We start from the raw sequence: 27,874 nt of genomic DNA, 5'->3' as shown, positions 1-27,874 counted from the left end.
TATAAGTACCCTTAGAATCTCAAGACCAGAGTAGGCAGAACTACTATGCCCAGCCTTTGCCTCTCCAGGCCTATGAAGAGTGGGGTGGACTAGCGAGCCTGCTAACAAGGGTATAATATAGTGTCTGAAAAAGGGCCTGGCTCCAAGGCTCACAGAACAAGATATAGAAATATAGATGATAAGACACAGTAGTCTCACATGCTCTGAGACTGCTGTCTGTGGTAGGCTACAGCGAGAGGCACTGGGCACTGTAAGGGCACCATGGACAGGCCAGAGCATATGTAAAGGAGGTGAGGTGGAGAGGGGCCTTGAAATCTAGTGCTTTGAAGAGTTGAAGGAGCCAGGTTTGGAATTCCTGGAGAAAAAGTAATCATTGTCTTCCTGTCCTTGAAAGGCTGTTCTTTGGAAGAGGAAAAAAAAATCTTATTTTTCTGTGTGGCTTCAGAAGGCATAACCAGAGCCTTTTGGGTGGACCAGTGTAGCATATTTTGGAAAAATTAAAGTGCAGTGAATATGAAATACCTCATCAGCTTGTCATTTGCTTGAAATACAAATAAGGTCAAATGTCTTTCCAATATTAAGATTAATCTCTTGAATGACTGAACTTATCAGGAAATTTAGTATGTTTCTCTTGGGGCTTTTTGTCCCTACTCTTTCTCTTTGTCAAACTATTCAAGAAATCTAAGGGTTCAGGCTTAGTTCCAGATAGAGGACTAGAGAATTGTATTGTTCTGGTTGTGGGCCCCATATTTTAGCTTCTGCTGATGATAACACAGTGTGGCTTTTAAAAACGGACTTTGCACGGAATGTTGTTTCCTTATTTAGTATAGCTGCGGGGACTTGGTTCTGCCTAATGACAGTGGTTCTTTGAGGAAGGATGATAGTTCTCCTTAAGTGTCATTTGGCCTAGGCTCTGCGGTGCTTGACCCCTCCAAGTCATGTCCATATGTACTCATCCACTGGAGAAGGGAGGCCGTTCAGTCTCTGGTTGGCTGGGTCTTGAAGTGTTTCATAGCCAGCCTTCTTCCATGATCATTTGGGTTATGGTATTGAGTTTGGAACACCCATTCGGACGTTCTCTTTCCTCAGGAGTGAGTACTTACTGTAGGCTGTTACTGCCTCTTTCTTCCTTTAACTTGACTTAAAATCTCAGTCAGTCTGAGAAATTCTAATAGTATTGAACCTCAAAGGAAAGGTGGTCAAGGTTTCAGTCTTTGTTCCTGGGGGACTTTGAACCCTGTGTATATTCATTTTCATTTTCCCCAGTTTTGCCTACCAAAGGGTATTGGGGATGGTCTTTGCCAAGTCACAGATCCTGTTGCATCCTTTTCCTTAAAGGTGAAATGTGCCTACTTGCCTTATATTTATTTAGTTAATGGGGGCTAAAAAAGCCCCTCAGGAACAGTGATGTGCCCCAAGATGACTTGATGTTTCTAAGACAGAGAGGGGCTGATAACTTTTAAAATGGCCATTTTCCTCTAACTAAAGTAGTTTGAATTGTTGTTTAATCTGGTCCTTAATACACAAGGAAGATTTTTTTGAAGTACTGTAACTCCTGGTCGTTGGAGTGGGCCACACAGAGATAGCGCTTTGACATTACAGCTGTTAAAAAGAGACTAGCTACCTAGGGCCACTGTGAGGAAATGCTGAATTCCTTAATATGATAAGACCACCATCCAGAATAAGTAAGGTTAGCATTAGAAGATGTAAGAAGGGGCAGCTGGACCATGTCATCTGAGCCTCAATCTTGAAACCGTTTCCTCCATGGAGTGACTCTTACTAAACATCTGTGCTGTTAATACCACCGTACTCGCTTCAGGAAGGTACCTCTTTCCTTTTATGTTTAGGTCCAAGTTGAGTATAGGAACTTTTTTTTTTTACACTATCATGTAACTGGGCCTCCCTGGTGGCTCAGACAGTAAAGCGTCTGCCTGCAATGCAGGAGACCTGGGTTCAATTCCTGGGTTGGGAAGATCCCCTGGAGAAGGAAATGGCAATCCACTCCAGCACTCTTGCCTGGAAAATCCCATGGATGGAGGAACCTGATAGGCTAATGTAACTGAGTCCTACACAAAATTTAGACAACAATTTTTTATAGACTCAGACATGGCAATAGGACTCTAAACATAATTATTGAAACTAGAGAGGCTGGCTTATAAAATGCTGTTTGATATCTGAGGCTCTCAGAAGATCAGTAGTGCCATGACAGTTATCTGGTCATGGGATGGAAGAAAGATGACAAATGGATGTGGGTTAGGATGCATTTCATCTGAAAAGCACTTCTAGCTCTGAGATTCTATGAGTCTTCTAGGCTTTTCCATCCTGCAAATTCTAGAACTGACTTTGGGCAGTGATTTCTGGAAATCTTACGGGCCCAACAGGGGGTCAGTAAAGTGGGTGATATGATACAGTTGAGGCTACCACTGACCTCACTTCCCCGTTTTTCCCCTCAGCTGCTCTCTCCTTAAGCCAGAGAAATGCAGATATGAAATAGAGCCTCTTGTGTTTTGTATGGGGCTTCCCTGGTGGCTCAGTGGTAAAGAATCTGCCTGCAATGCAGGAGCCACAGGAGACACAGGTTTGATCCCTGGATTGGGAAGACCCCCTGAAGTAGGAAATGGCAATCTACTCCAATATTCTTGCTTATAAAGTTCCATGGGCAGAGGAGCCTGGTGGGCTACAGTGAATGGGGCTGCAAAGAGTCAGACACAACTGAGCGACTGAGCCGCTGTGTTATGTATGTTTTACACAGTTAAGAAAACCCACAGCCTTGTATTTTGTCCATGATGTTGCTCTGTCTTCTCATTTGACAACTTAAACAGCTTGTGAAATGGGCAAGAAAGTGCTCATTAAACTCTTTTTCAGTTCGGTTCAGTTGCTCAGTCGTGTCCAACTCTTTGCTATCCCATGGACTGCAGCATGCCAGGCCTCCCTGTCCATCACCAACTCCCGGAGTCTACCCAAGCTCATGTCCGTTGAGTCGGTGATGCCATCCAACCATCTCATCCTCTGTCGTCCCCTTCTCCTCCTGCCCTCAATCTTTCCCAGCATCAGGGTCTTTTCAAATGAGTCAGTTCTTTGCATGAGGTGGCCAAAGTATTGGAGTTTCAGCTTCAACATCAGTCCTTCCAGTGAACACTCATGACTAATCGCCTTTAGGATGGACTGGTTGGATCTCCTTGCACTCCACGGGACTCTCAAGAGTCTTCTCCAACGCCACAGTTCAAAAGCGTCAATTCTTTGGTGCTCAGCTTTCTTTATAGTCCAACTCTCACATCCATACATGACTACTGGAAAAACCATAGCCTTGACTAGACAGACCTTTGTTGGCAAAGTAATGTCTCTGCTTTTTAATATGCTGTCTAGGTTGGTCATAACTTTTCTTCCAAAGAGAAAGCATCTTTTAATTTCATGGCTGCAATCACCATCTGCAGTGATTTTGGAGCCCCCCAAAATAAAGCTACTCTTTCCACTGTTTCCGCATTTATTTGCCATGAAGTGATGGGACCGGATGCCATGATCTTCGTTTTCTGAATGCTGAGTTTTAAGCCAACTTTTTCACTCTCTTTCACTTTTATCAAGAGGCTTTTTAGTTCTTCTTCACTTTCTGCCATAAGGGTGGTGTCATCTGCATATCTGAGGTTATTGATATTTCTCCGGGCAATCTTGATTCCAGCTTGTGCTTCCTCCAGCCCAGCGTTTCTCATGATGTACTCCACATATAAGTTAAATAAGCAGGGTGACAATATACAGCCTTGACGGACTCCTTTCCTGATTTGGAACCAGTGTGTTGTTCCATGTCCACTTCTAACTGTTGCTTCCTGACCTGCATATAGGTTTCTCAAGAGGCAGGTCAGGTGGTCTGGGATTCCCATCTCTTTCAGAATTTTCCACAGTTTCTTGTGATCCACACAGTCAAAGGCTTTGGCATAGTCAATAAAGCAGAAATAGATGTTTTTCTGGAACTCTCTTGCTTTTTCCATGATCCAGCGGATGTTGGCAATTTGATCTCTGGTTCCTCTGCCTTTTCTAAAACCAGCTTCAACATCTGGAAGTTCATGGTTCACGTATTGCTGAAGCCTGGCTTGGAGAATTTTGAGATTACTTTGCTAGCATGTGAGATGAGTGCAATTGTGGGGTAGTTTGAGCATTCATGGCATTGCCTTTCTTTGGGATTGGAATGAAAACTGACCTTTCCCAATCCCTTGGCCACCACTGAGTTTTCCACATTTGCTGGCATATTGAGTGCAGCACTTTCACAGCATCATCTTTTAGGATTTGAAATAGCTCAACTGGAATTCCATCACCTCCACTACCTTTGTTCATAGTGATGCTTCCTAAAGTCCACTTGACTTCACATTCTAGGATGTCTGGCTCTAGGTCAGTGATCACACCATCATGATTATCTGGGTTGTGAAGATCTTTTTTGTAAACTCTTTTTTTAAAACTCTTTTTTAACCTCTTTTAGAGGTGAAGAAATTGAGGTCCAGAGAAGTTAAGCAACTTGCTTGTTTGAATTACATGCTGCTGCTGCTGCTGCTGCTAAGTCGCTTCAGTCGTGTCCGACTCTCTGCAACCCCATAGACGGCAGGCCATCAGGCTCCCCCGTCCCTGGGATTCTCCAGGCAACAACACTGGAGTGGGTTGCCATTTCCTTCTCCAATGCATGAAAGTGAAAAGTGAAAGTGAAGTCGCTCAGTCATGTCCGACTCTTAGCGACCCCATGGACTGCAGCCTACCAGGCTCCTCCGTCCATGGGACTTTCCAGGCAAGAGTACTGGAGTGGGGTGCCATTGCCTTCTCTGGAATTACATGCTAGACAACTGTTATCCTTAGTACTTTTAATACATATTGTTGAATAAGTGAATGAAGCAGAACTGGAGTCTACATTCTGTTTCCTTGGCCAGTATTTTGCTACTGTGTTATTCTGAGCCCTCTGGGTCCTTTCTGTGAGCAACTTTAGGACTGGCTGGGTTCTGCTGGCCTTTCCTTTGGGATTCCCTCATTCCATAGCTGAATCTGTGTGCACTCGTTGTAGAGCATCATCCCAATTGTGTTCCCTACAAAGTGAGAAGGGAAAAACACTCCACCCACTGTGATTCTTTTTTTGTTACTTGTTTTCTGGGATCTTCATGTTATTGCTGACAAGAGTGACTCATAGACTTCACTATGTTATTTTCTTGGTTAAGGGAACTTTTTTCTTAGCTCTAGAAGAAATTAATTAATACTTATGTGTGATTAAGGCACAGGTGTTCAGCAGCTTTACCCAGAACACAAGAATCCTCTCTTCTAGCTAAGGCCAGACAGATTGCTTTGGTTTGGTAAAATTTTGTAGCCACTGTGTGCTTAGCTATGTGTCAGGTATTATATAGGGGAAGTCCTTGGGGTAAGAGGCTCAGAGTTCAGCTGGAGAGATAAAGCACATCTATAAACAAGAAAATAATGTGAGGCAGTTTTTAATAAAATACAAAAATCAAATTGTATACTTACAAATATTTAAACATGGAAAATAAGTCCTAGGGGCTTAGAAGGTATAGTGTGTAGAAAGAGTGTGTGCTTTAGTATTATGGGCCATTGACAAGTTAACCCTCTGAACTATTAATACTTTTTTCTTTGATATGGGCATAGTAATAGCAGTCTTATAAGGTTGTGAAGATCAAATGATGTTTAATGAGTCTAAAGTACCTGCATAATGTCTGATATATGGTAGTATAAAACCAGTGGTAATTCCCTCCTCCCCTTTTCCAGGAGGCTTCCTAGAGGAGCTAAGCCTGAAAGGTTGATTTGGATTTGGGGGCAGGAAAGAGTGGAAGAAGGGTGATGGGAAAAGGAGTCATGGGAATGGTCAGGTCCCGTGAATCTATCAGTCTGGTGGGGGTGGAGGGCACGTGAAAGAAGCAATGAGGAGTAAAGCTAAAGAAACTGAAGTTTAGGCTTTATTTAAAGGACATGTTGTCATGGGAAGGGAAGGTTTTTTTGTTTTTTGGAGCTCTGTATACTGGTGTGTATATATGTATGGAAAAGCCCTTTTTATAGTCTGCAGTGTAGTATAGTAGCTAGGAGTTTGGGTCTGGAGCCAGATTACCTGTCTCTAAATGCTACCACTTAGTTTGCTTCTCTGTGCCTTAGTTTCTTGATCTGAAAACTGGAGGTGATAATAATGATATCTTGTAAGGTTGTTGTGATGAATGAGATAAAAAGTAAAGAGTGCTAGAATAGTAATTGTCACTTAGTACTACATACATGTTAGCTGCTGTAATTATTGTTGTTTGTTGTTTTTCTGGTTGCTAAGTTGTATCCGACTCTTTGCAACCCCATGAACCGTAGTAGCCGGCCAGTCTCCTCTGTCCATGGGATTTCTCGGGCAAGAATACTGGAGTTGGTTACCATTTCCTTCTCCAGTAATTATTGTAACTATTGTTTAAATGAAAGAAGACTTTTTGAAAATAGTACGCCCTTTGATACACTGATCAACTTTGATAATTTAAAAAAAAAGGCTGATCTATTAACTGAGGGATTGGCATCTGTACTTTGAAGACCTCTGTTCTAGTTAATGAAGAGTCATCAGTGTGGTGAACCTGCAAAAGTGGTGATAAGCAAGATCTGATTGGGAGGTGCAGTCTGAAGGAGAGAGAGGAGAATTGGCAGTGGGCTTGGAATGTGGAGCTTGGGCTTGGGTTTTAGGGTGTGTCCACATGAAATCATCTAGGATAATAGATTTGTTGCATTTGGAGGCAATTCTTGGTGGAGTTAGGCAGTAGAAGTGTAGGCCTTGGGCAGCCTTGTCAAAGAACTTGAGTTCTGGTGAGGGAAAGGCACAGTACCCACAGTAAACAGTGTTGCCTTAGAAAAAATACGACTGCACATTTTTATGAGTAAGTAAATGTCCGAATAAAATAGGATGATGGAGGACTGTAGGAAACTGGAAGGTGTCCCCAGAGGACATAGTAGGTGGATTGGGCTTGAAGGTTGGTTAGGATATGATTACTGCAGACTTCAGGGAGGTGAGAATGGATATAGAATATGATCAAGTTAGGAGCCAAACTTGGACCCAGTTTCTCTATTCCAGAGCATCGCTCCTTAACTAGCCACTTGTTTCCAGACTGTGTGTGGCGGTCTCATCATGTGAACTGCAAAAGTAGCTCCCATTTTCCGAGAAGTGTGGTCTGTGGTGCTCAGGTGGCACCTTGCTAGCTTCTTTGCAGATTTTCAAGTCCCACAAGGGCCAGGCTGAACTGGCATTCTGTGGGGCTGGAGTGGGATATGGAAAAGGTGTAGTTACTCTCTTCCATTTGGATAGGGCTTCAGGAAAGGATCTGAGGACCTGTTCCTCCCTGCCCCGCCCCATGCTTTTTTCCAGCACTGCCTGTGCTGTGTGCCTAGGCGGGGCCTTGCTGGAACATGGGTTTGGTGATGGGGCAGTAGGGTGGCAGGGACTACCAAATTTGGAGCTTCCCTTGAATGAACTGTGGTTTGGTATGAGTTGTTTGCTTTGCTCTGTGTTTATGAAGCATTAAAAGGACTTTTGTTTTCATCTTTGGCTTGCTCAAGGTTAAATCACTAAAGGTTGCATTTGAATGGAACAATTTTTCATATTGGCTGGCTTTAAGTTTTAAGTCTTAAGACCATTAATGGTGGTATCCACCAGCAGAGCTCTTTGTGAGATAAGGTGGCTCTGGTTTCTGTGGGAGGCTGTGTGCAAGGCAGGAAGAAGTGTGTGAGGGCAAGATAGAGAAGCCTCTTGCAGAGTCTCAAGCTTATGCTCAGAGCTTTGGGTCTGTTTGCGTGCAGGGTTGAGCTTGGGCCATTACAGAGTTTGATGAGCTTTACCTGAAGGAGATGCCCCAGAGGGGTAATATAGTTTTTGAAGCATCCAGGGCTATAGCGTATTCCTTTTATCCCAAGGCAACACCTCTACTAGGAATCTAGGCCACGCTGCACGGCTTAGCAGAGTCCTAACCACTGGAAATCCAGGGAATTCCCAACCTAGGACTCTCTAGTTTGCCCTTAGAGACCTCTCCAGTCCTGTCTGTGCAGGACTCAAGCATCCAGCATTCCAGTATCCAGATGTTCCATATTCTCTAAGGCCAAGTCAATGGCCAATCATTCTTCTCTGGGAAGCCTTTCCTTGCCCCTTAAAGGAGAATTTCTCATCTTGCTTCCACAGAAACTTGGTATTTCCCTTGATTGTAGCCCTTTTTTTATATCCTGATTGCCTGCTGTCTCCACTAGAAGGTAAGGTTTTGTTCTTGTTTTTCTGGTAAATCTATTGATTTTTTTTTTTTAAATAAAAAAAGATTATTTACTGCTGAACATAGCTCTTTCCAAAAGGAACCTCAGGCCAACTCAAGTTTCTAAAAAAATTTTCTGAAATAGATGAAAAAATTTATCAAGAACAAACATACCTTTCCTTCATGCTTCCTTTCTGTGTAACTCACATAGTTATATTACTAAGACTTGAAGAACACAAATTATCACTTGTATGTATAAAACTCACATAGGCGTTAGAAGCAAATGAGTTAGTGAAAAGATGGCTTTGTCTACAACAATGGAGCATAAACTAAAACTTAGGCTTTTTGAAGGCAGAAGTTGTTGTTTTGTGTATATGTGTGTGTGTCTAGCACCTGAGTTGTATACAAGGTAAACATCAATAATGAGGAATAAATCAATGAATGATTTAAGATTTTTTGGTGGATTTTTAGTTCTTTTCCTTATTAAAAGCTCAAGACCTTAACTGCATTGATTTTGTGATTGGGCCTCAGGCTGGGGTTAAATTTGATGTCTCCTGTGCAGACTTAAGAATCATTTGAAATGTTCTCCCCTAATAGGGTGTTTCTCCCTGGCCTTTCCTTTTTCAGCATTTCTCTCTTTTCTTTAATTGCCATTAAACATCTGCATTCTGAGGATGAACTGATGGAGGAGACTGTTTCCCTGAGGACATGGTGTCTAATAGCAGTCAAGGCTTTGTGGTTGAATAACTCACTGATTGAATCACTGACTTTGAGGCATCAATGGAGGGAGCATGGGTATATGTAAGGAGAGTTCAAGAACTCTATGTGCACGTAGAGTGAGTGGTGGAGGGAATGGAGTGGTAGGAGTGATGGTAAGATGAAAAGAGAGTGTTCAGAGAAATCTAGAGTTTTAAACTCTTCCTCAGTACCATGTTTTGGGTTTTCCTGATCAGAGTCAGAGTAGGTTAGTAGAAAGAGCAGAAGTCAAGAGACTTGACTTTCTTCTGCCACTAGCTCATATCTAGGACAAATTGCTGCTACTCTATTGTTCTCATTTTTATTTGTCAAGTGTAATTGGGAATCTCTGCCCTGCCTAATTCCCTTGACTGTAATGAGGATTGGTGAGATGTTGGATGAGAAAGCTCTGCAGAACAGAGGTGCCATTATCAAAGCAGGAGATAAGTATAATGTCTGTGGTCACCGTTCATATCTTTTCTCACCAGAGTCTTGTCTCTGGAGGAACCAACTGTTGTAGCCCAGTTCTTGATGTTCAGGTTTCTCTGACCTTTCTGTGCTCTCCAGCCTCTTGATAGTCATTCTTCATTACAGTTGTCCCAGCAAGGCCCTCCATTGCCTCTGGCCTCCCTCTGTCAGAGCCCTAACCGAGGTGCCTTGGCATTGCCTATTTGGAAGTGGCTGTTAAGAGTATAGGCTCTAAATAGGGAACCCTCCTACACTGTTGGTGGGAATGTACATTGGTGCAGCCACTATGAAAACAGTATGGAGGTTCCTAAAAAAACTAAAAATAGAGTTGCCATATGATCCAGCAATCTCACTCCTGGGAATATATCCAGACAAAACTATACTTCAAAAAGATACATGCACCCCTATGTTCATAGCAGCACTATACACAGTAGTCAAGACATGAAAACAACCTAATTGTCCATCAAAAGATCAATGGATGAAGAAGATGTGGTGCATATATACAATGGAATATTACCCAGCCATAAAAGGAATGAAATAATGCCATTTACAGCAACATGGATGGGCCTAGAGATTATTATACTAAGTGAAGTCAGTCAGAAAAAGATAAATATCATATGATATCACTTATATGTGGAATATAAAGTAGGATATAAATGAACTTATTTACAAAACAGACTAACTGATGTAGAGAACCATATGTGGTTGCCAAGGGAGGGTTGGGAGAGAGATGGCTTGAAAGTTTGGGGTTAGCAGATACAAACTATTATGTACAGAATGGATGAACAATGAGGTTCTTCTGTATAGCACAGGGAACTAGTATATTCAATATCCTGTGATAAATCATCATTGAAAAGAATATGTAAAAGAATATATGTATAACTGAATCACATTGCTGTAAAGTAGAAATGAACACAACACTGTAAATCAACTATACTCGATAAATTTAAAAAAAGAAGAGTATGAGGTGTAGAGTCAAGCTGCCTGGGTTTGAATCCTTACTTTTACAACTTACTTGCTGTGTGCTCTTAAGCAAGTTACTCAGTCTCTCTGTGCCTTGTTTTCCTATCTGTACATGAGGAAAATAATAGTAATGATGTCGGAATTCCATGGCAGTCCAGTGGTTGAGACTCAGTGCTTTCACCACTGTGGCCAGGTTTAATCCTTCGTAGGGGAATGACGATCCTGCAAGCCATGCAGCATGACCAAAAACAGAAAAACAAAAACAAAACCGTAACCACTTCACTAAGTTCCTGTGTAAATTAAATGCAGCAGTATACGTGGAGAGCTTAGAATAGCACTTGCCATATTAGTAAGCATTCAAAATTGTTATGTGTTGTTACAATAATTACTTAACTCTCCAGTCTCTGATTGGAATGCCAGTAGGCCAGGAGCATATCCATTTCCTCATTGTATCCCATAGGATTGGAGCAGCAGACATTTGCTAAGAATTTCTGGAAGGAGAGTTTAAGTGTGAATACTGGATTCCCTGGTGGCTAGGCGGTAAACAATCCACCTGCAATGCAGGAGATGTGGGTTGGGTCAGGAAGATCCCCTCGAGTGGGAAATGGCAACACGTTTCAGAATTCCTGCCTGGGAAATCCCATGGACAGGGAAGCCTGGTGGGCTACAGTCCATGGGGTTGCAAAGAGTTGGACACAACTGAGCAACTAAACAACAACAATTTGATTTGCCATATATAATACTAACTTTGTGACTGTGACCAAGAGACTTGTCTTCTCTGAGCCCTAGTTTCCTCATCTGTTAAATGGCAATCATGGTCCTTGTCATGCAGGGCTGATGTGAAGATTGAATATATATGAACTGCTAGGAATTGTGTAAATATAATTCCCTCCATACCCATGAGCTGTGTAGAATGGGGGCCCAGGAATCTGCCAATTACTATTGTACCCCTTAGTGGCCTAGTGAGCCGAGGATTGCTCCTGCAGTGATGTTTTCTGGATATTTTGACTTAGGACAGAAGAAAGAACCATTACCTTGGGATTTCCCTTAGTGTTTCCGGCCTTTTCTGTCTGTTTTCCCTGATTGTTCTCCTTTGGATTCTAAGTTCCTAGAATAGCCATAATATTTTTCTACCTCTTAGTTTCCCAAAGTCTTAAGCAACCAGACCACTTTTGTTTTGGCTCCTCTAAGCTTACTCTGTTTGGCCCTTGTCATTCTTCATTAGCTATTAGTATATCCTGCTTATTTTCAGTTTCCTGACACGTTGTATTTTTTTTCAAGGCCAAAATAGCACCCAAATCATCTGAGGCAGAGCCCTTTATCTTGCTCACTCTAACTAGTGAGCATAGTGGCCTGTGAGGTAGAAGACCCGAGTTCCAGTGCTGGCTGTGACACAAGTCTAGCTGTGTGACCTTGGGCAAGGCTCTTTCCCTCTCTGGGGCTCAGATACTTCATCGTTAAAGTGAAGGATTTGAACCAAGTAAGTGGTTTCTAAGGATCTTTGAATTCTATGGTGTGAGTTTGGTCAAGTCATTTTTCTTTTGGGGGGTAGTCTTAGCTTCCTCATCTGTAAAACTAAGTGGGTTAGCCTGAATAATTTATAGTCAGTTCTAGGCCTTAGTCTTTCCTTTTTTTTTTTCTGCCTGTATTACTTTCTGGAGCATTTCTGTGACAGTTAGCAGCTGTGGACAGGAAACGCTTGAACACTTCTAACTTGGCAAAGATTGCTACTCCCTCTGAACCTCATCCCAGCCCATTTCCTGTGTTTACAGCATTTGGGTTTTTTGCTTAGTGACAGGCCTGACAGGTCATACTCCAGTTCTGTCTCCATAGCCTGGTGCAGGGTAGACCCAAGTGAGTACTAATTTGGAAGTTGAGAGACAGGATTTCAGTCTCCACTCAGCTGTGTGACCTTAGGCAAATAACCTTGCCTCTTAGGGTTCAATATCTTCATCTGTAAAACCAAAGAATTTAACTAGTGAGTCTTTCTGGCTCTGATATTATAGGGTATGGATATTTGCCTCCTTTTTTTAATTCCCCCTGAAGCACCCTTTGTTTAGCCTGTTTTTTCCACATACTCCACCCTGGAAGGGACCCTGGGGAGCTCCCTTCACATTTTCCATGTGAGATAAAATAAGAGTAAGAAAGAAAGTCAAACCAGCATCTCAGGCCCAAACTGGCAGCAAAAAGGAGTTGAGGTGGAAGGCTGATGTGACTGAATTGCCTAACAAACCAGCTGTATGGTGGGTAACCAAGTGGGCACCAATATGTATTTATTCTTATTAAGATTCTGTAGATAGATAATATCCCAGTTCCACCCCTACTTTCACCATTTATGTGACTTGAGTAGATCATGTAGTGTATCTGGGCTTCAGCTTCCTCATCTTATATTGGGAATGATAAAGGTACCAATTCACAGAATAATAAAAGAGACACCATGTGTAGAAGTCACAGCATAGTTCCTGTCTTGTTCATCCTCCCTTTCTCCCTTAGGTAGTTATAATGTCCTTAATTCTGTTCTTGTGGAAATAGTGGTAGGACTCTCAAGTCCCACTCCAGAGGAGCTAACAGGCCACCTGGGATATAATTCAATTATGAGCAGAAGAAACCTTATGAGGTGGTGCCTGGCCCAGACTGGGCTCAGTGCTCTGACCTGGAGTGGTTCAAGAAGCTTTCCTGGTGGAGATGGACTTTCCCTGGGCCTTGAAGGGCTAGCAAGCCTTAAACATGAATAGCTGGGGGGAGAGTAGGGGTAGCTACCCACCTGTATCCTCTGTCAAGCTGGCATGTTGGATAGGTCAGTTTCACATACATCTCTTCCTTCTCCCTTCAGCTAGGTAGTTATTATTCAAGAGATTTAAGTTTTTAAGAGAAAAAAAATTTTAAGGCAGTAAGAAGACATAACATTTATCTAGACCAAACTAGTTTTACTTCAATCAGTGGGCAAGGTAAAGTTTGCTTGCATAATTTTAAACACTTAGAACATTATGGTTTTTATGCCACATTTTACAGATGAAGAAACAGTGCCTCCAAAAGGTTGAACAACTTTTTCAGGTCAATGTTAACAAGTTACAATGACAAGTCAAAGGAGTTCTTCATGATAATTGAGTATAGTCAAAGCTGGGTTAGGAGATATGTATAATTTAGCAGTTCTCAGTTCTGTTTATTCACCCAAGTTTTCAGTAATCTGTAATAGTGCTCATTTTTCTGAGATGGCTATCTTATTCCTGGCTTGCACCCTATATTCACCTCTTGCTTTTAGTAGAAATTTCCAATTCTCTAAATCTCCAGTTCTACTGTTGACTTAAATTCTACCGCCTTACCTAAACTTAGAACCCTTAATTCTTTTCCCAAATATTGATCAAGCACGTACTATATGCTATATATACCTAGAGATGGATGCAAATACTGGTTTATGTTTGGATCTTTTAGTGTAGTAATTAGACAGTTAGACAAAAACCACTTGGTAGTAATCAAACGCTTACTATGTGCCATGCTTTATTGGAAGTATTATACGTTAGATGTAGTAACTCACTTAATTTGCCCAACTTTATGAGGTAGGTACATATTATTTTCTACTTGTTTTAAGATAATGAAATGAGATGACTTCCCTGGTGGTCCAGTGGTTAGGACTCTGTGCTTCCACTGCAGGGTCCTGGGTTTGATCCCTTGTTGGGGAACTCTGTAGGATTTCCACAAGCTGTGCAGTGCAACAACAACAACAAAAAACAATGAAAGTGAAATGAGGCATCAAGAGGTTGTCATTGGTCTAAGTGTGATAGAGGCCAGCACAGGGGTTACGAGAACACAAGAGGGGCTCTAGTATAACCCGAGGAGATTCAGTGCAGAGACCTGTTAGAGGAACTGGAAAAAGCCTGAATAGAATCTTGAAACTTGAGTAGGAGTTAGTCAGGTGAAGAATGGGGCAAGGATATTGCAGGCAGAGGGTACATCATGTACAGAGCTGCAATGTGAGTCTGCTTTTTTATTTTATTTATGTAATTGAAAATGGTTTAGTGTGGTGGGAGCGTGGGGTGTGTGTGAGTGAGTGGTGAGGGATAAGGCTAGAGAACTTGGTTAGGGACTGCCTCTTGAGGAGCCTTGTGTGATTTGTTTTTTTATATTCATTATATGAGCCATAGGTTTTCACTGGTTTCCAGTCTTGGAGATTTGAAGCCCTGTAAAGGTCCTTGAGGAGTGTCTTGTGAATCCATGTTATTTCCACAGTCATTTTTCAGTTGGGGGTTACTAAAAGTACAACTATTATTTATGCAGCTTTTTTGAATTACTCATTAAAAAAAAGCTAGGAATCACAGTTGTAGGAACTTGGGAGCATTACAAAGAATTTTTTTAATTAAAATTTTTGTTGAGATAATTATGGATTTATTTGTGATTTTAAGAAATAATATAGGAAGATCACTGGGAAACTTTGTGCAACTTCCCCCACAGTAGCATTTTGATAAACTGTAGTATATCACAACCAGAATATTGACATTAGCACAACCCACTGATCTTGTTCAGATTTCCTCAGTTTTACATGTACTTGTGTGTGTGTATTTGTGTGTACCAAGTTCTAGTCTGACACCATAAGGGTCATTCATATTGTTGTTCTAGTTTTTTTTTTTTTTTTTTAACTGCCCACATGGCTTGTGAGATCTTAGTTTCCCAAGTGGGGATGGAACCTGGGCCCTTGGCAGTTAATGCACTGAGTCCTAACCACCGGACCACCAGAGAGTTCCTTCATGTTGTCCTTCTATAATCACACCCTTCCCTCCCATTCCCTTCCATGTCCCTAATCCCTCGACTCTTCATTTCTAAAATTCTGTCCTTTAAAAAATGTTATATAAATAGAATCATGAGTTTGTAACCTTTTGGAATTGGCTCTTTTTGCTCAGCATAATTCCCTGGGACTTCACCCAAGTAGTTATGTGAATCATCCCTTCATTCCTGTTTATTGCTGAGTAGTATGTAAGTACTAGAGTGTAAACGAATGAAGGACATACAGACCTATTCCAGTTTTTGGCTATTACATGTAAAGCTTCTGTGAATATTTGTGTACAGGTTTTTATGGTAACCTGTGAGTGATTTGATTCAAGACTGTGGTCTGGTCAGATCTGAATTTTAGAAAAATTATACTGACTGCTTTGGTAGAGGATGAGTTTAAGGGAAACTATAGCAGAGATGGAGAAATCAGTGAGGAAGCTACTGTAGTAACCCTGGCAAGACTCATCGAGACCTGAGCTCTGTTCTCTATGAGATGGAATGTGCTTTGCCAGAGAGGCCCTTCCTCAGAAATCGCATCAGGCTTGTGCACATGAGGGTGATATCAGGGTCGGGGAGCCTGGACTGTGAGGAGCCTAAGGCACACTCATTCCTCGTAGTCCCTGTTCACAGGAACAGCTCCGCTACCATAGCTGAGAACTGCGTCGGGTGAGGAAGGGCTGTGAACCTGGTTCTTGGCATGATCCTCAGACTGCCAGGGTTTTCAGTAGGTGTTCTTGATTATCTTCTCTCAAGAAAATAGGAAGGGGGGTCAGTTAGCTTCTTGTATTGTCCAAGTGGTGGCTTACATGGGGCAGAAAGATGGTGAGAAGCTCTTTCCTAGTCCCAGTCTCTTTTGGAGCCTAGGAATGTGTTCTCTGGTAAGCCAGCCAGCAGTGGGTCTGGGAGACTTGAGGATGACCTCTTATTGCTATGGAAACTGGAATCCACATTGTTTTTACCCCACGCCATGGTGTGCCTGGCTCCTCAGTGTTTATATCTTCAAGGCATTTATCACTGTGCTCTTGGGGCTGCTGTGATAAGCACTGATTGTTAGGAGCCAGCCCAGCTTCTGAACCCGAGGGTGTAATCCTAGAGGATCCACTAATAGGCTGCACATCTGCCCTGGGCACTGTGCAGAGTCCCTATCTGGGCAGGTCCTTGGAACTTACTCCAGCATTGTTAGAAAACTCTTCCTAGCAGAACACTCTTTTGAGTTGTTTGTAATTATTTTTTTGGCCATCTCAGACCCTGACAAGTACTGGCCAGGACACAGGAATGTTTGGGTCAGGCTCCAGGTCAGAGAATTTGGGGTGGCTTTTGAACAAATGTGTGTTGAATTTCTCTGGGACTGTCATGCTTCTTGGCTCAGATACCTTTAGAATGCAAAGAGTGTAAAGACCTATGCTGTTTAGGACCCCAGAGCTGAGAAAGCAGATCTTCCAAGTCAGTCCACAGCTTTCAGTTGTCACTAGGCCAGGTACTGTGTTGCCCAGCCCTAATCCAGAAACAAGGGACGCCAGAAAAATCAGACTCCTCTTGCTGTAGTTGGGAACATCAGACTCACAGGTAAAAAGCAAAGACCAGAGAAGTGACAAATGAATGACTGATATTTTAATAGGGGTTTACTGTTTGTAAAGAACTTTACTGATTTTTCAGACAAGAAAATTAATCCTTAGAAGTAGTCAGAGTATAAGAAAGTTGAATTCAAAGACCTACGTCTACCACCTCTGTTATTCAGTATATATTTTAATAATTCGGGGTAAGAATGGAGGGCACCCAGGAGTATACACTGGGAGTCAGAACAACAAGAAGGCTCCTGCACCAGAAGCCTCAGTTATTGAGGTCATGGGCTGCTTTGTGGGGACTAACTTTGAGGATTAGCCATCTTACTCTGGAAAGAGGCTTCTTGTTAGATCAAAATTTGAAGAAAAGAATACTGGGAGGAGGAAGATGGTAGAAATGGGACACAAAGGGGTGACTAAGTGCCCTCCTAGTGTCTTTTAAACTTTGTTTCTAAGTCCTAGTAGAGAAGGGGTCTTTGGCTAGTGCTGGGCACTGAAGAAGTTAAGGCAAACCCAGGAAGTTCTGTTTTACTCTTCTTGGGGAGTGGCACAAGCTCAGTTAAGGCTTCTGTGATTGCCCTTAATAGACAAAAAGAACCTGATGGAACCCTCCTGCCCACCCTCCACCCCCTGCTTTGTTGGCCATGGAGAGTAAGAGTTAGTAGTTTTAAGAAGCCCTCTTGCAAAGGCTCATCTTGTCTATCAGCCATAATCTTGCCACATACATGGCATAGATGTTGGTGAGGGCTCTCCCGCAAGTCAGAATGGCTCTCATTAAAAAGATGACAACAAATGCTGGAGAGGGTGTGGAGAAAAGGAAACCCTGCTACACTGTGAGTGGGAATGTAAGTTGGTGCAGTCGCTATGGAGAACAGTATGGTGGTTCTTGAAAAAACTAAAATAGAGTTGTCATGTGACCCAGCAATCCCACTCCTGGGTGTATATCTAGAAAAAAACTAAAATTCAAAAAGATACATGCACCTCTATGTCGATAGCAGCACTTTTAGCAATAGCCAAGGTATGGGAGCAACCTAAATGTCCATTGACAGATGAATGGATAGAGAAGATGTGGTATACATATGCAATGGAATACTGCTCCTGCTAAGTCACTTCAGTCGTGTCCGACTCTGTGCAACCCCATAGACGGCAGCCCACCAGGCGCCCCCGTCCCTGGGATTCTCCAGGCAAGAACACTGGAGTGGCTTGCCATTTCCTTCTCCAATGCATGAAAGTGAAAAGTGAAAGTGAAGTCGCTTAGTCATATCCGACTGTTCACGACCCCATGGACTGCAGCCTACCAGACTCCTCCATCCATGGGATTTTCCAGGCAAGAGTACTGGAGTGGGGTGCCATCGTCTTTTCTGAATGGAATACTACTCAGCCATAAAAAAGAATGAAGTAATGCCATTTGTAGCAACCTGGATGGACTAGAAGTTATCACACTAAGTGAAGTAAGTCAAAAAGAGAAAGACATACCATATGATATCACTTATACATATAAGGTATGACACAAATGAACTTATCTATGAAACGGAAACAGATTCACAGACATAGAGAACAGGCTTGTGTGTGTCAAGGGGAAGGAGGGTGGGGGATGGATAGATGAATTTGGGGTTAGCAGAATCAAACGGTTATATATAGGATGTAGGATAGCTAAACAATGAGGTCCTGTTGTAAAGAACAGGGAACTATGTTCAATATCCTGTGTTAAACCATAAAATTATGTGTGTGTATATATATATATAAACCATAAAATTATATGTGTGTATATATATATATATATATATATAACTGAACTATTTAGCTATACAGCAGAAATCAATACAACATTGTAAATCAACTATACTTCAATGAAATAAATTAAAAAAAGAATTTAGTGAATCTTCTAATCTGATTCTGACACTGCTTTGCCAGCCCACCTAGGGCAAAACAAACCCATTTCATGGCCTCAGTTTCCTACTCTCGTTGTAAAGTGAGCAGTGGCCCTTAATGCCAACCAAAGCTCTTCTAACTCTGCCATGTAGAGTTAGAGTTTGATGAGGGATCCCAATATCCGTTACACCTGTTCTTTGCCAGGACCTTTTGCACAACTGGCAAAAAAACCCCCCTTTGACTTGGAGTCTTTTAATAAATCAAATTGTGTGAGACGCTGTGCTCCTCGCTCTTGGGTTGCTTTGCTTGGATAGCCTTTGCTTCTACCCCCGCCGTCTTCTGCCTGTTGTTCAGGCTGTGCCGTCTCCTGTCACTCTGGTCTCTTGACCCTGTACCATATTCTACTTCATGTCTTTGTAACACATGAATTATGCTCATTCTAGTACTTTCTGTGAGCAAGGACTGTATTTGTTCATCTCTGATTTTGCTCCTTCGTGTAGCAAATTCTTTTGGGTATTTGGGTATTTATTCTTCTGGGTATTTATTTGCTTATTCAACAGATGTTTATTGAAGCCCAACTTTTGTACTAGGTGCTAGAAGCTAGGATTCAGCCATGAAGATAGCCATGATTCCTGCTGCAGTGGCGCTTACAGTGTAGTGAAGAAGACAAATATTTAGCAAAGTATCACATAATCATGATTGTGAAAAATGTTAGAAATGAAAAGTACAGAGTACTTTGGGGGATATATAATGTGGGCCTAAACTAGTTTGGGAAAGAAGATGAATCAAAGAAGATTCTTGGAAGACGAAAATGTTTAAGCTGAGACTAGCAGTATGAGTCACAATGTGCACCTTAAGAAAGAGAAGAGTCTTTCATACAAAAGGAATTCTAGGTGGATTTTAACCTGGGCTAGACATTAGCATCACCAAATAAAGAGTATATGAAGCAACTGGACTGGTGCCTCATCCTTGTGCTTACTGATGGGAGTATAAAGTGATATGACTGCTTTGGAAAACAGTTTGTCAGTTACTTAGAAAGGTAAGCATGGCCTTGTTGTATAACCCAGCAGTTCCATCCCTAGTGGAACTTAAGGAAAAGAAAACACCTCATTTTCACTCAAGAAAAATGAAAACAAGCGTCCACACAAAGATTTATACACTAATATTAATAACACTTTATTTGTAACAGCTAGAAATTGGTTAATGGATAAACAAGTTGTATATCCATTCAATGGAATCTTCCTGCTGCTGTTGCTAAGTCGCTTCAGTCGTATCCGACTCTGTGTGACCCATAGACGGCAGCCCACCAGGCTCCACCATCCTTGGGATTCTCCAGGCAAGAATACTGGAGTGGGTTGCCATTTCCTTCTCCAATGCATAAAAGTGAAAGTGAAGTCGGTCAGTTGTGTCCGACTTAGTGACCCCATGGACTGCAGCCTACCAGGCTCCTCCATCCGTGGGATTTTCCAGGCAGGAATACTGGAGTGGGTTGCCATTGCCTGCTCCGTCAGTGGAATCCTAAGCTAGGCTAAGTCGCTTCAGTCGTGTCGGACTCTGTGCAACCCCATAGACGGCAGCCCACCAGGCTCTGCCGTCCCTGGGATTCTCCAGGCAAGAATACTGGAGTGGGTTGCCATTTCCTTCTCCAATGCATAAAAGTGAAAGTGAAGTCGCTCAGTTGTGTCCGACTTAGCGACCCCATGGACTGCAGCCTACCAGGCTCCTCCATTCATGGATTTTCTAGGCAAGAGTACTGGAGTGGGGTGCCATTGCCTTCTCTGCAATGGAATCCTACTCAGCAATAAATTGGAGCAAACTACTGATTCATGTGATAGCAGGGTTGAATCTTAAATCACACTGAACAAAAGAAGCCAAACACAAAAGACTACAGAGTTATTATTATATGTATTTGAAGTTCTAGAGCAGGCAAATGAAAGTCTCAGTCGTGTCCAACTCTTTGCAGCCCCATAGACTGTAGCCAGCCAGGCTCTTCAGTCCATGGAATTTTGCAGGCCAGAGTAACCGTTCCCTTCTCCAGGGGATCTTCCCAGCCCAGGGATTGAACCCAGGTCTCCCTCATTGCAGGCAGATTCTTTACTGTTTGAGCCACCAGGGAGGCCCAGAACAGGCTAAACTAATTTCTAATGATAGAAATCAGATCAGTGATTGTGTGGGGAAGAGGATGAAGGTTGGCACTGAGGAACTGAGTGGGAGCATTTTGTGACAGTGGAAGTGTTCTAGATCTTAAACAGGTTAGTGTTACGTGAGTGCTTATGTTTGTCAAACACATTAAACTGTTTACACTTAAAATTTGGGACATTTTATTGTGTGCAACTGTACCCTGAAAATACCCATGCTCCATTTTAATAAACGTCAAAAAAAAAAAGGTAAAACTTACCTATGATGTTGAAAGTCAGAATAATGATTACCACTATGGGGTCATGGTAGCACTGATTGGAGAGAGGAAAAGGGAGAGAGTCTTCCCAGAGTGTTAGGAATGCTCTATATCTTGATTTTGGTGGAAGTTTAAAGAATATATATATTATATATAATTATATAAATATAAGTATATAATTATAAACTTATACATAATATATATACAAGTTAATTGATTCTTATATTTTTAAAATTTAGTGATTGATGGGTTTATGGCTGTGTTGGGTCTTTGTTGCTGTTCATGGGATTCCTCTAGCTGAAGCAAGCCGGGGCTGCTCTCTAGTTGCAGTGCCCAGGCTTCTCATTGTGGTGGCTTCTCTTGTTGTGGAACATGGGCTCTACAGCGCTGGCTCAGCAGTTGTGGTGCATAGACTCAGTTGCCCTGTGGCACGTGGGATCTTCCTGGAACAGGGACTGAACTTGTGTCCCTTGCATTGGCGGGTGGATTCTTAACCACTGGACCATAAGGGAAGTCTGGTTCTTAGGTTTATTTATGCACTTTATTTTATGTGTGTTATTTCTATTTATTTTTAAGTATTTATTTATTTGGCTGTGTCAAGTCTTAGTTGTGGTATGTGGGATCTTTCATTGCAGCGCACAGATTTTCTAATTGTGGCACACAGACTTAGCTGCTCTGTGGCATGTAGAATCCTCTCAGACCAGGGATCGAACCTGAGTCCTCCACATTGCAAGGTGGATTCTTAACCAACAGACCACCAAGGAAGTCCCCTATGTGTGTTATTTCTCAATTAAAGAAGAAAAAGAAAAAAACCCTGCCCCCAAACCCATACCTCGGTCTCAACCATAGAGATACTGGGGCCTTCGTGTCAGCAGTTTAAGAGCTCCTTAAGTGATTCTAATATGCCACCAGAGCTGAGAATCCCTGTGCTGTGTAGAAAGGAGAGAAGAAACTTGACCCATCAAAGAAGGGTTACAGGAAGCAGGAGAAGTTGCTGAACATGAGACCAGAAAGGTAATAGGTGACAGATTGTTCTGGGCCTGGCAGGTAGGGAAGTTGAACTTTATCTTAAGAATAATGAAAAGCGTTGAAGGGTGGTAGGAAGTGAGAGGACTTGTGCAGGTGTGCAGCTGGTATGTACTAGCACTGCCTATAGCCAGCATTCCTGTTGACTGCTCATTAAGTGTTTAGAATATCTCTGCTGAGAGTGACATGATGTGTGGAGAATGAGGTTTGAAATAGTTGAGGAATCTTGAACTGGGTTTGGTGACTGAATGAATGTGCAGACTGAGGGAGTGAGATGTTAAGGTTTCTGACACAAACAACTGGTGAAGTAGGAAGTTTGGGGGAAAGGTAACGAGTTGAGGTTTAGACATTATGAGTTGAAGTGCCTCTTGGACATCCATGTGGAGATGTTTAGTAGGTAGTTGGAGTCTGGGTTTCTGTGGGCCAAAAGTGAAACTTGAACCAGAAACATCATTTTGTTTTTTGGGAGTTGGTAATACCTAGTAATTTCTTCAAATGGTGGTTGAAGCTATGAGGAGAGATGATTATTTAGAAGAGAGTGCAGTATGAAAAGAGAGACTAGAACTGAACTCAAATTCTTTGAAACTCCAACGTTTAATAGTCAGGTAGAAAGGAGAATTCTGTACATTAAGAAAGGCAAAGATCCATTTATCTGTACATTCATTCATGCAGCAAATCTATATTGAATACCTAATATGTGCCAGGCACTGTGAGAGTCCCTGAGGATACTGCAGCGTACAAAAAAAGTCCCTGCTTGTGAACCTTACATATATTGGAGGAAGACAGACAATAAGCAAATCAGTGAACAAATGTATCATGTGAGGTGGTAGTAGGTGCTACATTCAGTTCAGTTCAGTCGAGTTTGACTCTTTGCGACCCCATGGACTGCAGCACGCCAGGCCTCCCTGTCCATCACCAACTTGTGGAGCTTGCTCAAGCTCATGTCCATAGAGTCAGTGATGCCATCCAACCATCTCATCCTCTGTCGTTCTCTTCTCCTCCTGCCTTCAATCTTTCCCAGCATTAGGGTCTTTTCCAAGAAATCAGTTCTCATCAGGTGGCCAAAGTATTAGAGTTTCAGCTTCAGAATCAGTCCTTCCAATGAATATTCAGGACTGGTTTCCTTGAGGATTGACTGATTTGATCTTGCAGTCCAAGGGACTCTCAAGAGTCTTCTCCAATACCACAGTTCAAAAGCATCAATTCTTCAGTGCTCAGCTTTCTTTGTAGTCCAAATCTCACATCTATACACGACTACTAGGAAAACCATAGCTTTGAATAGACGGACCTTTGTCGGCAAAGTAATGTCTCTGCTTTTTAATATGCTGTCTAGGTTGGTCATAATTTTCTTCCAAGGAGCATGACTTAATTTCATGGCTGTACTCACCATCTGCAGTGATTTTTGAGCCCCCCTCCAAAAAAAAAAGTCTCTCACATTGACACATCATAATACCCAAAGCTCGTGGTTTACCCTAGGGTTCACTCTTGGTGCTATATAGGTTATTTTTGATGTGTTCTCTCTTGGAGGAGAAATGAGCATGGTCAGAAGCCTTTTGGGTTAACGTTGCTTAGTTAGCTGAAACCAGTGCCAGCTTTGTCCAGAAGGAAAGCTCTTCTCAATTCCTGTCCCCTGCTGAGACGAGCTGGGCCTCTTCTTGGATACGAGGATGTGATGTTCTAACTGGGGCTTTCCAGGTGACTCATGGGTAAAGAATCCGCTTGCCAATGCAGGAGACACAGGAGATGTGGGTTCAATCCCTGGGTTGGGAAGATCCCCTGGAGGAGGAAATGGCAACCCACTCCAGTATTCTTGCCTAGAAAATTCCAGGGACAGAGGAGCCTGGTGGGCTACAGTCCACAGGGTTGCAAAGAGTCAGAGACAACTGAGCAACTGAGCATGATGTTCTACCAGGGATAGGAACATCCCTCAGGTAGGCTGGGTTTTACTCAGCCCAGGAATCTGACTCCTCTTTTCTCTGTGGTTAGGCCTGCTATGTGCTGTATTCCAGGGGAGACCTTTCTTGCTAGTTCCAGGTCCCAAGCCAGTTCGTCTTCGCAGCCTTTACATTTTCATCTAGAGGGTCCCCTGCTCTCCCTTCAGTCCTATCCTCATTCTAGGTTCCAGGCTGTTTTATCTCTGCAACCTCATGGTCTTGATCAAATCTGAACGTCTTCTCAGGGTTCATGGTCTCAGTCATATACTCTTTTGAGCCTTTTCTAAGGGTAAGTGTGGATTCTGATCCCATCAGAGTCACTACAGAGCCTGAGTGAAGGGGGAGAAATTATTTTCAGAGATGAAGCCCCTGTTTGTTTTACGTTTACAATTTAGTCATTTCCAGATTCTCCTCGGGTTCCAGCCAAGCACTGAGGAACAGTCTGATCAGTGTCCTTCTCCTTTCTCTCTCTATGCTTTCTTCCTTGACTGCTGTTTCTCACTTCTTTCCCTCTGAGCTTGTGTCTCACATCAGACAATCCATTGTCCAGCTCAACTACAGTGGCTCTGCTTTGCATGCCTTCAGATATGTGTTCTCTGGGGATGAGTTAGTGTTTATGACGAGAAATGAAAGTGGCTGGGAGAGGGAGAGGCATTAGGTGGATACTGGATATTGGTGGTGGGAATTGGGAGGCTACACTCAAGAATTCTCTTGTCTTTTGGCGGGATATGGTTTGTTATAAATCCATTCATTCATGCATTCATTCATTCAGCCAGCATTTACTGATTTCATACTTGACAAGGTGGTTATTAGGATCGTGCCATACTGGGCCCTGGGGGATAGAGTGAGTCAAATTTAGTCCTTGCCCTTTTCTGGCTGTGGCATGCGAACAACTCAGAGCATGAGAATTAATATAACAGAGTTAGGTACAAAGTGCTTGGAACATAGAGCAGTAAATGATTAGGTCTGTCTAGAGAAAGGAGAGGAGCTTTGGATGTGAGGGAAAGGTCTTTGTCATTTTATCTGCCCATGGTTCACAGAGTGTGGTCTGCAGACCATTGGGGGTCACCAAGGTCTTTGGGGGGGTCCAGAAGGTCAAAGCCATCTTAATAATAATACTAAGATAGTATTTGCTTTTCCCATCCTGTGTACATTTGCACTGTTGGTGCAGAAGAACTTAGTAGGTAAAACTGCTGGCATCTTAACAGGAATCATGACTGTCACAAAATTGTGCCAGTAACCATTGCATCCTCCGCTCCATGCACTGTCAGGTTTTTTAAAGTTTTTAATAGAGAATTAAAAATTTTTTATAATTTATTGAATTGTTTCTGTAGTATTCTGTGTGATAAAACAGGAAGTACACTTTAAGCACTTAATGCTGCATATCGAAGCCTGATGTTTATCTCAAGGAAATGCATTTGTGCAATTGAGCGAAACTACCTCCCTTTTTCAGGGAACACTATTTTTACTTGAAAGAATAACTGACAAATCGCAATTACTGAGAGTTGTGTTTTTGGCAGACATTTTCTTGAAAATGAATGAAGCAAGTGTGCTACTTTAAGAACAACTGGTAGTATTTGTTGCCAATGATAAACTTCTAGCTTTTAATTGAAAATAAAAGTTTCAGAAAACTTGTATCTGCCACAATAACTTGACAGCTTCCCTAAATTTACAGCCTTTTTTTTTATAGTTGTAATTATTTTGATATTGAATAATGAACTGTGTCAAATTTGGAAACTCTGCTTAACTCATTGAATCACTAGTTTCCAAATGATTAGGATATGTTGTTTCAGAATCATCCATGGATAAAAGATCCATTCAAAATGCAAGATAGACTACAAGGTAGAAGATGGATTTTACTGTGACAAAGTACAAAAAGTTCACCTGTATAGTTTCAGATTTCACATTGTAACCTTTAACAAACTTACTACTTGTTGAAGTTTTGGTGAAGTATCAAAGAAGACTGACCACAATTATCTGAAAAATTATTAAAATACTCCTGCTTTCCAACTGCATATCTATGTTTTGATTGAAGGCAAAACAACACACTGAATGCATAAATAGATATAATAAGGCTGTAATAGCTGTTTCTATCAAGCCAGACATTTATAAAAATGTGTAACAGTCCCACTCTCCTCATGAATTTTTTTTGCAGAAAACAATTATTTTTTCATAAAACATGCTTCTATAATATATATGGGGTTTATATTTTAATTTCTAATATAGTAAATATCAATCAGTTTGGGGAGTTTCAGTTTTTAAGTGTAAAAAGTGGTCCTAAGATAAAAAAAAAGTTAAACTTGGTCTTGTGCTCTTCTCTCTACCTAAAATTCTCTTTTCTGCCTCCAAAAATCCTTAAATGATTGTAGAACTAGTATTTAGTTATTCATTCAAAAAACATTTGTTGAATATTTATCAAGAACCTGGCTTTTTCTTGCTGCTGGATACATGGTCTCAAGCCATTATGGGGAAGATGGGTTAAACAACTATAACACTGTATGTGAAAGAGACTAAAAAAGCAGGCTTAAAACTCATTTAAAAAACTAAGATCATGGCATCCGGTCCTATCACTTCATGGCAAATACATGGAGAAACAATGGAAACAGTGACAGACTTTATTTTCTTGGGCTCTAAAATCACTGTGGATGGTGACTGTAGCTATGGAATTAAAAGACGCTTGCTCCTTGGGAGAAAAGCTCTGACCAACCTAGACAGCATATTAAAAAGCAGAGACATTACTTTGCTGACAAAGGTCCATACAGTCAAAGCTCTCGTTTTTCCAGTAGTCATGTATGGATGTGAGAGATGGACCATAAAGAAAGCTGAGTGCCGAAGAATTGATGCTTTTGAGGTTCAGGATGGGGAACACATGTATACCTATGGCGGATTCATTTTGATATTTGGCAAAACTAATACAATTTGTAAAGTTTAAAAAAAAAAAAAAAATTGATTCTTTTGAACTGTGGTGTTGGAGAAGACTCTTGAGAGTCCCTTGGACTGCAAGGCAATCAAACCAGTCAATCCTGAAGGAAATCAGTCCTCAATATTCATCGGCAGGACTGATGCTGAAACAGAAGCTCCAATACTTTGGCTAACTGATGCAAAGAGCCGACTCCTTAGAAAAGACCCTGATGTTGGGAAAGATTGATGGCAGGAGGAGAAGGGAATGACAAAGGATGAGATGGTTGGATGGCATCACCAACTCAATGGACATGAATTTGAGCAAACTCTGGGAGATGGTGTAGGACAGGGAAGCCTGGCATGCTGCAGTCCATGGGGTCGCAAAGAGTTGACACGACTGAGCGCTGAACAACAACAATACTGTGTGATAAATGTTACCAGTGATAGACATGTAAATACTGGGGGAAGACAGGCTATTGTCAGACACTCACTTGCCAGCTCACCTAGAAACATTCTTTTGAGCAATTTGATTGGACTGTACTTCCTTTATTTGACTCTTTATGGTCCATAGAGGGAAAGTGGCTGAAGTTAGTGAAAGATGGGAACTGTTTACTTGATGCTCTGGCAGGAAAGAAAGAGATAACAAATATATTTAGTGTCAATTTCATGGAAGCCCTATGCTAAGTGCTTTAACAATTGTCAGTCAGTCAGTTCAGTCGCTCAGTCGTGTCTGACTCTTTGTGACCCCATGAATTGCAGCACGCCAGGCCTCCCTGTCCATCACCAACTCCCGGAGTTCACTCAAACTCACATTCATCGAATTGATGATGCCATCCAGCCATCTCATCCTCTGTCGTCCCCTTTTCTTCCTGCCCCCAATCCCTCCCAGCATCAGAGTCTTTTCCAATGAGTCAACTCTTCGCATGAGGTGGCCAAAGTACTGGAGTTTCAGCTTTAGCATCATTCCTTCCAAAGAACACCCAGGGCTGATCTCCTTTAGAATGGACTGGTTGGATCTCCTTG

At 42.0% G+C, this 27,874-nt stretch overlaps 1 protein-coding gene across 6 annotated transcripts in view; it reads left to right on the top strand.

The window, feature by feature from the left end:
- STIM1 (stromal interaction molecule 1) overlaps positions 1-27,874 on the top strand; it is a 204,484-nt gene that overhangs the window by 83,483 nt on the left and 93,127 nt on the right. Inside the window, exon 1 of one of the 6 annotated variants that reach the window (XM_086338459.1) lies at positions 8,173-8,235. The exons of the other annotated variants lie outside the window; for them this stretch is intronic. The gene's annotated coding sequence lies outside the window, so the exon portion shown is untranslated. Of the gene's footprint in view, positions 1-8,172; positions 8,236-27,874 lie in introns of those variants that run through there. 6 annotated transcript variants of the gene reach the window in all.

Source organism: Bos grunniens, chromosome 15, assembly GCF_055505025.1.
Source record: "Bos grunniens cultivar Pamir isolate PY7600 chromosome 15, Bosgru_T2T1.0, whole genome shotgun sequence".
NCBI classification, from domain to species: domain Eukaryota; kingdom Metazoa; phylum Chordata; class Mammalia; order Artiodactyla; family Bovidae; genus Bos; species Bos grunniens.
Note: the sequence above shows the minus strand (reverse complement) of the source record. Positions and strands in the feature narration are given on the sequence as shown.